Source organism: Euwallacea similis, chromosome 24 (assembly GCF_039881205.1).
Source record: "Euwallacea similis isolate ESF13 chromosome 24, ESF131.1, whole genome shotgun sequence".
Lineage (NCBI taxonomy): Eukaryota > Metazoa > Arthropoda > Insecta > Coleoptera > Curculionidae > Euwallacea > Euwallacea similis.
The window spans coordinates 2,652,446-2,665,748 of NC_089632.1; the positions used below are offsets into that span (position 1 = coordinate 2,652,446).

Here is a 13,303-nt window from a genome sequence, read left to right on the forward strand (position 1 = left end):
TAGTACCTACTCTCTCTAAAATCGCGAAACTTTTCATATAAAACGTTAAGGCCTCGGGGCTCTTAGACAGGCCCCCGGATACATGTATTCAAATCAAATTGGTTTTGTGATAAATAATTCAAGTTCTTGGATTTTTTTACGTCAAGATCAAAGTCCCCAGTGACGTACAGAAAGCTCCTGTTTTTGTTATTATTATCTGAAAATTGCTAAATGTTTCACAGAATAAGTCTTAGTCCTGTTAAAGACACGCGAGAATTCAAGCATTCAACTATCAAATTAACATTGTGATAAACAATAGACATTTTTAGAGATGTTTCAAACCACAATCGCGATGTCGAATGGCGTCCAGAGGTCTTAATTTTTTTTTAATACAAAAAATCGCGAAACATTTTCCAAAGTACTCATATTCAGTAATTTCGTTAATATTTTTTGAAATGTCTTTGAATTCGACTAATCAAATCAAACAAATCAAGTTTTTTTTAATTGTGTTAGACTCAAATTTAGATCTGCAGTAACGTAAAGAGAGCTTTTAATTTTCTCCTTAATTTAATAATCACGATTTTTTCCAAAAAAAAAAATATATCATTCGTTGGTCTTCATAGTACACTCCTAGATGTAGATATTCAAATCAATCAAATATAAAATTCCATTGGTTTTGTAAGAGAGCCACTCAGAAATTCAGCTTCAGAGTTCTAAATCGGATTTGTAAAGCATTCTTATTGCAAAAGAGTCTAGAATCTAACCATGCGGCAAACCAGTCGTATTTTAAAGTAATGAGTTTATAATAATATTTTTGTTCGTGGTTCAACTAGACAGTAGACATTAGTGTAAAAAGATTAGTTATTCAGTAAGCAACAATAATCCCCAAAGTAGTCTAGATACGAATACCCAAAAAGGTGCAATATGGCTGGGACTTTCTTTACTGAGTTTTAATAACCATTTTAAACATTACACAGGGTGTCCCATTAAAAGGTGTGATTGAAGATTACTCAAAAACGGTACATTGTATGAAAAAAAGTTTCAAATAAAAGTTGTCCGGTAAAGAAGGGGACATATGAAGATAGTGACTTTTAGCCAAAACGTCATTTTAAGGTCATTTCAAAGGTAACTCTTATTTTCAAATGACAACCCCGTATTTTTTTACAGATCCTTCTAGACCTTCAAAAAATGAATATCTCTTATTTAAACAATTTTTTATTAGACGTTTTGCAGCAGAGTTATTCTTGATTTTTGTCCAATCTTTCATATAATCAAAATTATTGCATTTTTTTCTAGCAAAATCCTGCAATGCATATTCTGTTTAAAACTCATAACAATCCTTCTATCTAATTTTAAAAAATTATTTGTATGAAAAAAATATACTTTTTTTTAAATTTGGTAAATTAATTTAAAAAACTTGATTTGAAAAACTTACGGAAGCAAATGTTCAATAGAATGTACTTCCTGCTCCAAAAATGTCTGAACTTTTATTCGAAAAGAATTGTTTACTCCTCGCAACATCTCCCCGTTTATTGACAAGCTTACTTTGACAAGTTTATCGACATGAAAAGGAGAATTGACAAGCTTTTTCAATTCTCCTTTTAATGTCGTCTGCAGTTATTGGTACTTCTGCATAAACTTTGCCCGTTAGAAAATCCCAGAGGAAAAAATCGGGTGAGGTCAAATCAGGCGACCTAAGAGGCCAGTTCACTAGACCGCCCCGTCCAATCCATCGATATGGACAGATTTCATCAGAACCTCACGCGACATTCTAGAAAAATGGGCAGGACAGCCGTCATACTGATACTACATCACTCGTCCAATCGCAAGTGGAACGTTTTCTAACAATTCCGGAAAATTATTACGCAAGAAATTGTGGTACCCATTCAAATTTCTTTCAATGAAGAAAAGTCCAATTAAGTATTCCCCAATAATACCGCTAACTTAAATTAACTGGCCATGGTCTTTGATATTCAACTTCTCTAAGCCAGTGTGAGTTTACAGTACTCCAAAAATGCAGATTTTGGCGATTAACTGCACCATGGTTTGTGAATGTGGATTCGTCCGAAAACAAAACGTTGGAAAAGAAATGTACATTTTGCTTTAAATGCTACCTTACCCAATTACAAAAATTGACTCGGTTTTCAAAATCAATTCCATGCTTCCATGAGGTAAAGAAATGTGATAAGGATGGTATTTATTCACCTTCAAAATTCTTTGGAAACTTGCCTTTGATATTCCTGAGTCAGCAATAATTTGACGACAACTTACATGGAGATCGAAGACAACAACTACAAGAACTCCTATTTGATTGTCTTCATGTGTTGTACTTCGGAAGCGATTGCGTTTTTTTGTTCTTTGAAATTTTTAATGACACTGTTGAAAATCGTCCAACAGGAAATTCTTTCATCATAAAGTTCTACTGCCCGACTAACGTTTCTTCCAGCCTCTCCATAAATAAAAACCATTTCTAATTTTTCATCCAAAGTGTAACGATCCAGTTCAATTATTGAATTTTGAAATGAAAAAAATTATTTTTGAATAATTTCATACAAAAAAATGGATTGATTTTCAAAAAAAGAATATTGATTTCCTATAGACCTTGTTATAAGGTAGATTTTAACAAGAGGAAATTTAAGAAATTTTTTTTTTTCATAGAAGTAATTCTTTTTTCATTAGTTAGAAGGGTTGTTATGAATGTTAAACAGAATATGCACTGCAAAACTTTTATTGAAAAAAAAATGCAATAATTTCGACTATCTCAAAAAATTGGACAAAAATCAAGAATAATTCTGCTGCAAAACGTCTAATAAAAAATTGTTTAAATAAAAGATATTCATTTTTTGAAGGTCTAGAAGGATCTGTAAAAAAAAAAGTTGCCCTTGAAATGACCTTAAAATGATATTTTGGCTAAAAGTCACTATCTTTATGACATATCCCCTTCTCTACCAGACAACTTTTATTTGAAACTTTTTTTAATACAATGTATCGTTTTTGAGAAATCTTCATTCACACCTTTAAATAGTATACCCTGTATACTATATATTAAACAATCGGTTACCTACACCTACAGGAGCCTGTGATTCACAATATATCGAAGTATTGGTAATTTTACCTTCAAGATAACTTTCATAGAAATGAAGAAACATTTCAAGAATATGTCCTTATGACATCATTCCTATGAAAGTTAATTTCTTGGCAAAGGTATCAGGGCGCTGACTTTTCAGCACCTAATAGCAATATTCATTCACAATATCCCAGTATTTTAGCCTCATAGCTAACAGGCTCAATAAGGCCTAATTGTATTCCTTCAGATTAAACTCCACCGAAAGTTAAACTCAAGGTGACAGATTATCAGTGAGATGTAAGTCAAATCGAAAGCTTAGACTTCAGGTCGAGTATAAACCTTGATTTTTCATATTGACCGTATTTAAACAGAAATAAATGTTTGGAATGGTTCCAACCCGACAAACTTTCCCCTTGCATTCTTGGAAAGACGACCAGCGTGAAACTAGAATTTAAAATAATTTTCCAGAAATTCTTGTTTAAAGGAAGCTACACAGCGGCTAAAAATAAGAAAACTAGGGCCCTCACCAATGAAAGACAACGTTTACGGTCGCTTTTCTATTTTCTCAATGCTTGGTCGGCTATAATGAAACAGTTACTTAAACTATAAACAAATACCTGGGCAATTAATTTCTTTATGGTCTTCCACATTTAGTCTGGTTTTAAGCTGATTACGCGCGTTGCATAACGAATATGATTGGACATTGCAGACAGGTCAGTAACACAAAAAAGCAAACAATTGATGCTTATGGCAACAGTTTTATAATCCGAAAACAAAAACGGTTAGATTCTTAAGAAAATACATCGATTATATCAATAATGGACGTTTGGTTAACGACAACAGGAAAAGATGACAAGAAAAACAAAAAGAAGAGACTCTCACGAGAATTTTGGTACTAATTTTCTATACGTCCATTAAAAGAAATTTATGTTCCTGGTCAAATTTGCATTTACAAAATTCTTAGTACCTAACACCACGGTTATATTGGATGCGTTTTCTGACGAACCATCGTTCTCGACGAGTAATCAAACAATATACATACAATACTTGCGGTTATATTACGTACGAATAGTTCTTCAGAATATGTATGAACGAATAGTTGTTCAAGTGTGTTTGATTTGTTCGTGAGAAGTATTGAGGCAAAATGGATAGCGAAAAGCTTAGAACGCTTGTCTATGAAAAAAATGCTTGTATGATATGAAAAGTAAACAATATAACAGGAATATATCACAAAAGACGTGGAAGAACATTAGCAAGGAAATTCTTATGGTGAAATGCATTCTCTAAAATTTGATTACTTACAAATATTTTCTCAAATTCTTTCTAGAATTTAACAGAATGTTTTTGGCGTCATTCTATATTCGCCAAATTTTGTGTAATCCTTCAATCTTCAAATAACACCTGGAATTCTCCATCTACTACTTGTCTCGATGCTAACGTTTTATTCTGACATACCGATCTGCGCTTTCTATTAGGTTGTTCGGAAAGTAATTTCGTTTTTTCCCGACAGAGGATTTAATGGTATTTTTTTGCACTTAACCTCACACTTAAGCCATATAATTTTTATATGCTTTGAGAGCTCATATAACAAGGCTTGTGTGTGAAACATTTCAATTAATTCTACGCAGTAGTTTTTGGTTGGTGCCCTTTTAAATATGGAGAGCGATAAGCAGCATTTTCGACATATCCTACTGTTTTACTACAGAAAGGGTAAAAATGCTGTTCAAGCCAGAAAGAAATTGACCGATGTGTATGGAGAAGGTGTGTTGACAGTACGCCAGTGTCAGAACTGGTTCTCTAAATTTCGATCTGGCAATTTTGATGTCGAAGATGCACCACGTTCGGGAAGGCCGGTTGAAGCTGATAAAGACGCCATAAAGGCATTAGTTGATGCGAACCGTCGAATAACAACACGTGAGATCGGATTGAAGTTAAATTTATCGAATTCAACAGTTTATGACCACTTGAAAGGCCTGGGATTATCCTCGAAGCTCGATATATGGGTTCCCCATGTTCTCACAGAGAGAAATCTGTGTCGCCGCATTGACGTCTGCGATTCGCTTCTCAAACGTGACAAAAATGATCCGTTTTTGAAGCGCATCATTACTGGGGACGAAAAATGGGTTGTATACAACAACGTCAAACGCAAGAGGTCATGGAGCAAAAAAGATGAATCGACTCAAACCATTTCCAAAGCCGATATTCACCAAAAAAAGGTGATGCTGTCTGTTTGGTGGGATTTTAAAGGAATCGTTTTTTTTGAGCTTTTACCGGATAACACAACGATTAATTCGGAAGTCTACTGCCAGCAGCTGGACAAACTGAAGGATGCACTTCAACAGAAAAGACCCGAACTAATCAACAGAAAAGGTGTAGTGTTTCACCAAGACAACGCGAGACCTCACACAAGTTTGGTCACTCGCCAAAAGCTTTTACAGCTTGAATGGGACACAATGCCACACCCACCATATTCTCCAGACCTGGCACCATCGGATTATTATTTGTTCCGGTCACTCCAAAATTTTTTAGACGGTAAAACTTTCATCTCAAATGATGAGGTCAAAAACCACCTCGATCAGTTTTTTGCCAGCAAAGACAAAAAATTTTATGAGCGTGGAATTATGCTACTACCAGAAAGATGGCAAAAGGTGTTGGACCAGAACGGCCAATATATAATTTAATAAAGCATTTGTTTATTATACGAAAACTGTCATTCATTTTCACATAAAAAAACGAAATTACTTTCCGAACAACCTGATAGTTAGTAGAATTTTAAATAAATGACTATCTAATAAAAAGTAATAATCATAAATTAGGTCTGTTTCCCGACAGAAAAACTAATTTGAATAGTAAATTAATATTTAAAAAACAAATATACACAATTAATTTATCATAGCTATTTGAGGACTTAGATTAATTTGTGGTATATGTCAGATAATCTAAGTACTATAACTACAACATTTTGACAGACATCCTTTGGACATATTTGTCAGATAACGTATCCACTATAACTCTAGTATATGACATTAATTCTTATTAGGACCAACTAGGGTAATTCGAAAAATTTAACTAGGGCTAAAAGTAACATAAATGCAGGCTCCTGATTGTGTATAAAATATAGGGCGTTAGTATTTGGGAAATCATGGAAACTACTGAATTTAAATATGACAAGTGAAAAATGTTCAGCGAGCATGCAAGTTTATTAAACTAAAATTTCGAAAATGCCGGTGAAAAATCAACGGTATAACTCTAAGAGGGAGAAATGTCCTCAAAAGTTCATTAAACAAATGGAGAAGGCATAATAAAAATTCATATATAAAATTGCATTACATTAGAAGATGGAATCTGAGGAAATGATCAGTTAATACTAAAGTTAATCACACAGTCGAATTTAACTGTAAGTTATCATTTGGCATAGGAAGAATTGTGCATGTAACTGTTTCGCGTCATGCAGTGCGAAAATCTGAAATAGGTCATCAGAGAAGATATCAATCATTAAATCGGGAAATTCTCAATTGCTCTATTCTTAACTTGCAATCAAATAGTATCAATGAACATCAAGATTTAACGACAACAAATAACTGATCCCATCAAATTCCTGAAATCGTTTCTTTCGCTAAATTTCAAAAAACGCTCAATATGCAGATTACTACAAACTTAAGACACTCCTACTGACTATGTGATACCAGTGAATTTTTTTGCACTATCACAAGCCTACCTGAAAATAAATTTCCTGTTTTGAAGGAATGTCTACCACCCCGTTAAAATTTCTTGCCAAAACAGTGGGAAATACACTAAGTTGTCTAGTAAACAAACACAACATTACTTAAAAATGTTTATATGCTCTTAAAAATTCACTGTTATTGCAATTTTCAAAAAAATGACTACTTTAGCAAAAAAGACTATAGGCCAAAAACTTTTTTATCAACCTTTTCAAGTGTCTTTCAGAAAGTTATAACAAGATTATAAATTAGGCAACTTTCTTAAATACAAAAAAATTAAAAAAATACAATAAAAAAATAATGAAAGCAATTAAATACAATCCATTCAAAAAACTTTTTTCTTCACAGAAATATTAAGCATTCAGAAAGTTATTTTAATTTTTTTAAATCAATGGTGTATGATATTTTTCATTCAAAATGATCAGGGTTACATCAATGATGATGCCACTGGTAAAATTTGAAACATTATTTTCCCCCTAAAAAAAGTATCTCTTCACCTATCTTATACTCCCCATATTTCATAAAAATATTTAATGCCTGAACAAGATTACTAAAAAAAATAATTTTTTAATCATTCTGTATTTCAAATAGACAGCAAAAACAGACTTATGTTTGTATGAATTTTTTTCTTATTTTGGTTATAGAAACCTACAGTAAGCAGTTGAGTTATTCTGAAACACCCTATATATACCCTCCTATATTTCTAATCAACCACTTATCAGTATTTCAATCTCAAAGACAAAAAAACAATATATATTTTACTTTATGACAAGTATTTTTAAATATTCTTGATTACACTGATCTAAGAGTCAATAGTTTTATTACTTTTAAACCCACAAAATACCTAAATGGGTCATATACAAGCAATATACAAAAGTATACATGGTTGAAATCAGACAAATAAGTTCCTTGTAAGTTTTTGTTTGTAACTATTTCCATGTAATAAAATGTCACTTGTGAAGAAATGTGGTACTTTAAGAAACTATTTTTAAATTTTACATTTGTAAGAAAAATTTAGTCTAGAACGCACATTTTGTATTTATAACTTATTGATATCTTTTCAAATATGCCTGGTAACTCACGTTTCAAATATACATATAGTACATGTACAAACAGATGTTCCACATTACCTGACAAAATCAAAAAGAGAAATAAAAAATATATGGATCATTAGATAGAGAAATTCCCAAAGAATAGGGATTTATACATGAAGGATATTCCATATCATGAGACAAAATCTCAAAACCATATCTGATTGTGTGGTTCACTGAAGCCACATTATTGGGATTTCAAAAACAGTGAGAGATAGGGTTAGTTAAATGGAGGCAAAGTTGAAATGTTGCGGTTAATATACCAGATAAATGGAAAAAATATTAAAGTAATTTATCTGGTAGAAATGAAGTCTAAACACTTTACAATGGTAGTTCACAAATGCTCTATGTAAAATAACTGCCCATGTGTCTAAATGACCTTTTATGACATTTCCATTGCTAACTGAGATGCTTCACTACAAATTTATTAAGAGAGATTGAGGTTATCACTACATACTCAAAGATACGTGAAATACACACTACATCCTTGAATTTTAAATTCTGAGATACCATCTATATTTCATTTATCTCACAACAATTCAAAAAATTAAAGATGGTTGAATTTAATTCAAATATGTTTTCAATAGATGATAACTGGTAGGTATAATGTGGGTGACCCTAAGTTTTGCCAATTTGCTGCATTCCAGATTCTGAATTTTTAATTAATAATACATGTATTTTTAAACATATGGGATGAACGACATCCCCTAAGATCCCATTGCCAAATGTTGGATAAAATCTCTGAATTTAACAAGTTGGAGGATATGAGATAGTTGGCAACTGTACTAGATAATCCTGGCCTAAGTTACTTCCCATACAATTTTAGCAAAATATTAAAGAACCAGGAGAGTTAGCAGCAAGAAACCCTTTGCTGTTGGTAGCTTTAAAAATCAGAGTGATTCTTTAAAAAGTATTTAAAATGAAATGGATTGTAAAGCAATTAAAAAATGAAAAATTAAAAGAATTTCATGTATTATCAGGTAAGAATTTCTGTAGATACTTTCACCCAAACCCAGGCATATCGCGTGTCAATGCTACCTTTGAAGTAAGGAAAAAAAAAACATTTTTTTTTAAATAAACAATCCTTGACGACTGACCATACATTAGAATGAACCTGAAAAACCTAATTTCAACATCTTGTTGATGAATAAACGGGATACAAACGGCCTATTTAAAAGCGCCACCCCGAAATAAAATGCCGGCCGAATGGTTACCAGATTGCATTAGTTTATCGTGTAATTTAGAGGGTACTTACAGTTTGTTGCCCTAGGCAAACTGTTCTCGGCAAAACGGTAACAGCCGCGCGATGCGTTTTAACAGACAAATGGCGATTTTCACCGATATTTCCACTTAAAAAACGGGAAAGCAAACGAAAAAAGTTTCCACGTGCTTGAAAAATGTTGATGGAGGCGATCCAGACTCACGTTCGCCTTTCACGATTTTCGTGCACGTCAAGTTCACACATCATGGCGTATATGATCGCGGTTTTAATGTCGGGATCGGTCGAAGTTTTTACACTGCGTGTAGTATAGCACTCTGTCTTTAAAATGTCGAATGGAAAAAACGAAGACAGACATATTCAGGCGATTGTATTACATAACCTAAGATTGGGAATGCAAATTGAATTGACACAGGACAGAACATTCTTGTCATTATCAACAGAACCTAGCAAGATTGAGCGCGATTTACGAGAAACATCAAACTAGCGATAAAATTTACTCGATTAGGACCTGCGCTTATTTAGGCAATAAATGGAATCTCAGTAGCGTTATTTGCGGCGAACTGACTTCAATAGAATACATGATCTAATATGAATAAATTTACGAAAGAAAATCCCAATAAGAACCCTTTGCCCTTATTTTGACGAATACATGTGAACTCCGCAAGAGTATTGGTGGTTGCCTAAATCAACGAACCTGTGTATTTAATCAACAAACGAAACCCCGATCTTCAAACTTTTAGCACAAAATCGAGTTTTCTCATGTCGAGCTATTGAATCACGTTTTAAGCATAAGCCACTTTCTGTGTGATTCTAGATCAAAACGCGTTATTTAAAAATAAGATAAATCAAAATAATGGTAATACTAAAAATGAAGTTTTTAAATCGCCACGTCTTGATTGGAAATCATAAGTTTAAATAAAGCGGTTTTGGTTCGTCTATCTAGCGCTTCATAGATTTTAACGTCCATAAGAAATGCCTTGCGGTCACAATTGGCAGGAATCTGATTTACTTTAGGGTTTCCAAATATCACTTTAACAATCGAAATTCACCTCTTAATCCGAGTGATTACCAAACGCAGTCATCATAGGCGATTTTTCCTTGATTTGGCGACATGAATATCTGAAATACACTGGAAGCCACTCTAGTACTCAGAAATAAGGTAAAATGGAACGCATTTAGACTACTGCTCCCAAAGGTAATTGAAATACTATAGGATTGTTTATATGAGTTGATTTATTTGCGGGTTTCAAGCCCCTGAACAGATCGGTTGGATTTAAAGATGGTGACAAGTGTCACATTCACTATTAGCCAATTGAGTTACTTTCTTAATGCGCGTTTATGTCATTTAAATGATAAATATCTGAATTATTATCGCTAAAACTCTTGAGGTGCCGATTAAATTAAACTAAGTGAAAAATGGAAGAGGGATGCATGACAAATGTTCCATCGAGACCCTCAAGAATAAGTTTCACACTGAACGGTTGGAGCTCAGATAGAAAATCCTCCTTTGGAAAATTATCATATAGAATACCTGGGTTATTAATTTTGGTACTGCTGATGGACTGTACGTCCTCGCTGTATAAGCAGTACCTTCTTTCGTAATTGATAACGTACTGTTAGTGGAAAAGCAGTGAAAAGTTCACAGGTTTGGATTACATACATACATATACAGGTTGACTTTTTTAAGTCTCCACCTAAAATATCTCAAAAACTATTGCAGTACAAAAAATTTCCAAAAACATGTAATATTTGTTTTTTGAGGGCCACTTTTGACCCATAAATCGATGTGTTGCTACTTATCCTCACGTACCCCAACTTAAGAAAATTAAATGGGAACATCCCTCCTGTGATACAACAACAAATAGCTAAAATCTTCCTGAAAACAATTTTGAATGCACTTCTGCTTTTTAAATGTGTTTTTCTTTAATTATCCTTTAAAGCTGTTATATCTTAGCAAATTATTTAATTTGATAAAAATTTTTAATGAAAAATTTGATGTAAATGAAATTAAAAAAATTGAACATGAGGTTCAAGTAGTGATATTTTATTAATTATTCATATAAATGTTTAAATTGAGCAGCATTCTTCTTCATACAGTAATGGATAGTAAAACAATGATAAAATATAGCAGTTTTAAAGGGTAATTAAGAAAAAACACATTTAAAAAGCAGAAATGCATATAGAATTATATTTAGCATGATTTTAGCTATCCATTGATGTGTCACAAGAGGGGTGTTCCCATGTACTTTTTTTAAGTTGAGGTGCTTGGGGGGTGACTAGCAACATATTCATTTATGGATCAAAAGGTAGACCTCAAAACACGAAGATTACACGTTTTTCGACATTTTTGTACTGCAATAATTTTAGAGATTTCCTGGGTGAACAGTTTAAAAAAAATCGCCTTGTATGTAGACAGATTGTACATCTTAAATTACTGTTGTAGATTTTTATAGACTTCTAACTGGAATAAATGGTTGGAACTTGTTGGCATTTCCAATGACCCCAGACCTTGTCAAAAAATAAATTTGTTCTCTCCAATCAGTTAAGAAAAAGTTAAGCCTAAAGTATGCTCCAACTCCATCTTTAAATTTATTCATTCTTCATACCTCGGCTCAAACAATTGCTTCAACCAAAGACAAAGATGTCTAGAGGTTCTACCAGGGAAGGTCACATTTAAGCTGATATCTTTGGAGGTGTCGGAACAACTTGGTCCTAGTACTAATATTGGTGTACATAAGGGTGTGGCAGAGGTAGAAGTCAGCTTCTTGATAAAAAAAAACTTAAGATATCTTATACAAAAATACAAACTTCAGCAATTGCAAGTATCTAACTAATGTTCGTATTTTCTTGGAATGTAAAAGATTCTTAATCTCCTTGATCTACTATATACAGGATTAGCTTTTCCAATGGTTAGTAAAAGGAACTTTGAAACTATCAGAGTTATGAACCTACAACCTAAATTGCAAAAAAGATTAAAGTTGAAACCTCTCAAACTCACTGCTAAAATACTTCATGTAAAATATCAACTTTGTAATTTCAAATCAGCTAGTTTCAAACATCCCTTCATTACACACCTTTGTCACCTTGCTGAATGCATACAGGTCTCAAGAAACTCCCGTTAATACTTATTTACGAGCTTAAACAAAAGCGGCATAAGGAAAAAAGATAATTAATTAATGCCATACGTAACTATAGGTAAGTAATGGGAATTTAACTAATATTCTAAAGAAGATTTGCACATTAATTCAAAAGTTATACACATTACGGCTACATTTTATTATTCTTAATGTCTCCCAAGAAACAAGTAATTTATTATACGCAACAAAAATTTTCCATACCAAGAGAGGCATAAAGGGACTACATATAATGTGTAATGAAGGTAGGTGAATTATTATACTATTAGATATTCAAAATAATTTTTAAAAACCCTTCCATTTTTATATAAAATAATAAACAGTTTAATGGCCCAAATACCAAGTAGTAGTGTAACAGTTGCTATCGAATTTTTAGACAAAAAGAAATCACCCAGTTTCCATTGGGAGTCAACAAATTTCTGAGGAAAATTGATTCTCTCTTTAATATATTGTACTCCAGTAGTCCTAGGGCAAAAATATATACAGCTCTATCGTCGCGCCCGCATGAAAAATTTTGGCGATTGTTTCTTTTAGATACGAACGACTTTTTTTGAGATGCACGGATAACTCCAAGACCCCTTAGATATGACTCCAAAAAATATATATAATTTTTTAATTTGCTGGTACGTTAATTTCAATAACTGGCCTATTTATTTGATAACTAGGTTAATTTTATGTGATGCAACAACAGTATTGAGAATTTTTATTACAACGATGCAGCAGTCCAAAATATTTGATGCTTCATGCATCATACATACATATATCTTGAACTGTCAGAATCCCTGTAATAAAATGACCATGAAACGATACCTAATTTACCAGAAATATTTATGAATGTCGGACGCATCACTGGGTTTGTGTTGAAGGCATTAAACCTCTCTCCAAAAAGGCTAGAATATTTGTAGGCTTATGAAGGATTGTTAGACAACGCCAATGATGAAAAATGTATCAATTAATGATATTTAGGAATAAAGGTGGGTACTTGACTATTCAGAATCTTTTTCAGAAAATAACATCTAACCATAAAAGGTAGTTTGCAAATATCTTCATTAGGGGTTAAAAAATGTTTAGTAAGATCTATTCAAAAA

General features: G+C 32.7%; 1 protein-coding gene across 1 annotated transcript in view; it reads right to left on the minus strand.

Moving 5' to 3' along the window:
* The window catches only part of spoon (spoonbill), a 32,833-nt gene extending 23,505 nt beyond the window's left edge, over window positions 1-9,328 (minus strand). The window contains exon 1 of the mRNA XM_066401953.1: window positions 9,115-9,328. The gene's annotated coding sequence lies outside the window, so the exon portion shown is untranslated. The remainder of the gene's footprint in view (window positions 1-9,114) is intronic.
* Between the last annotated feature and the right edge of the window lie 3,975 nt (window positions 9,329-13,303).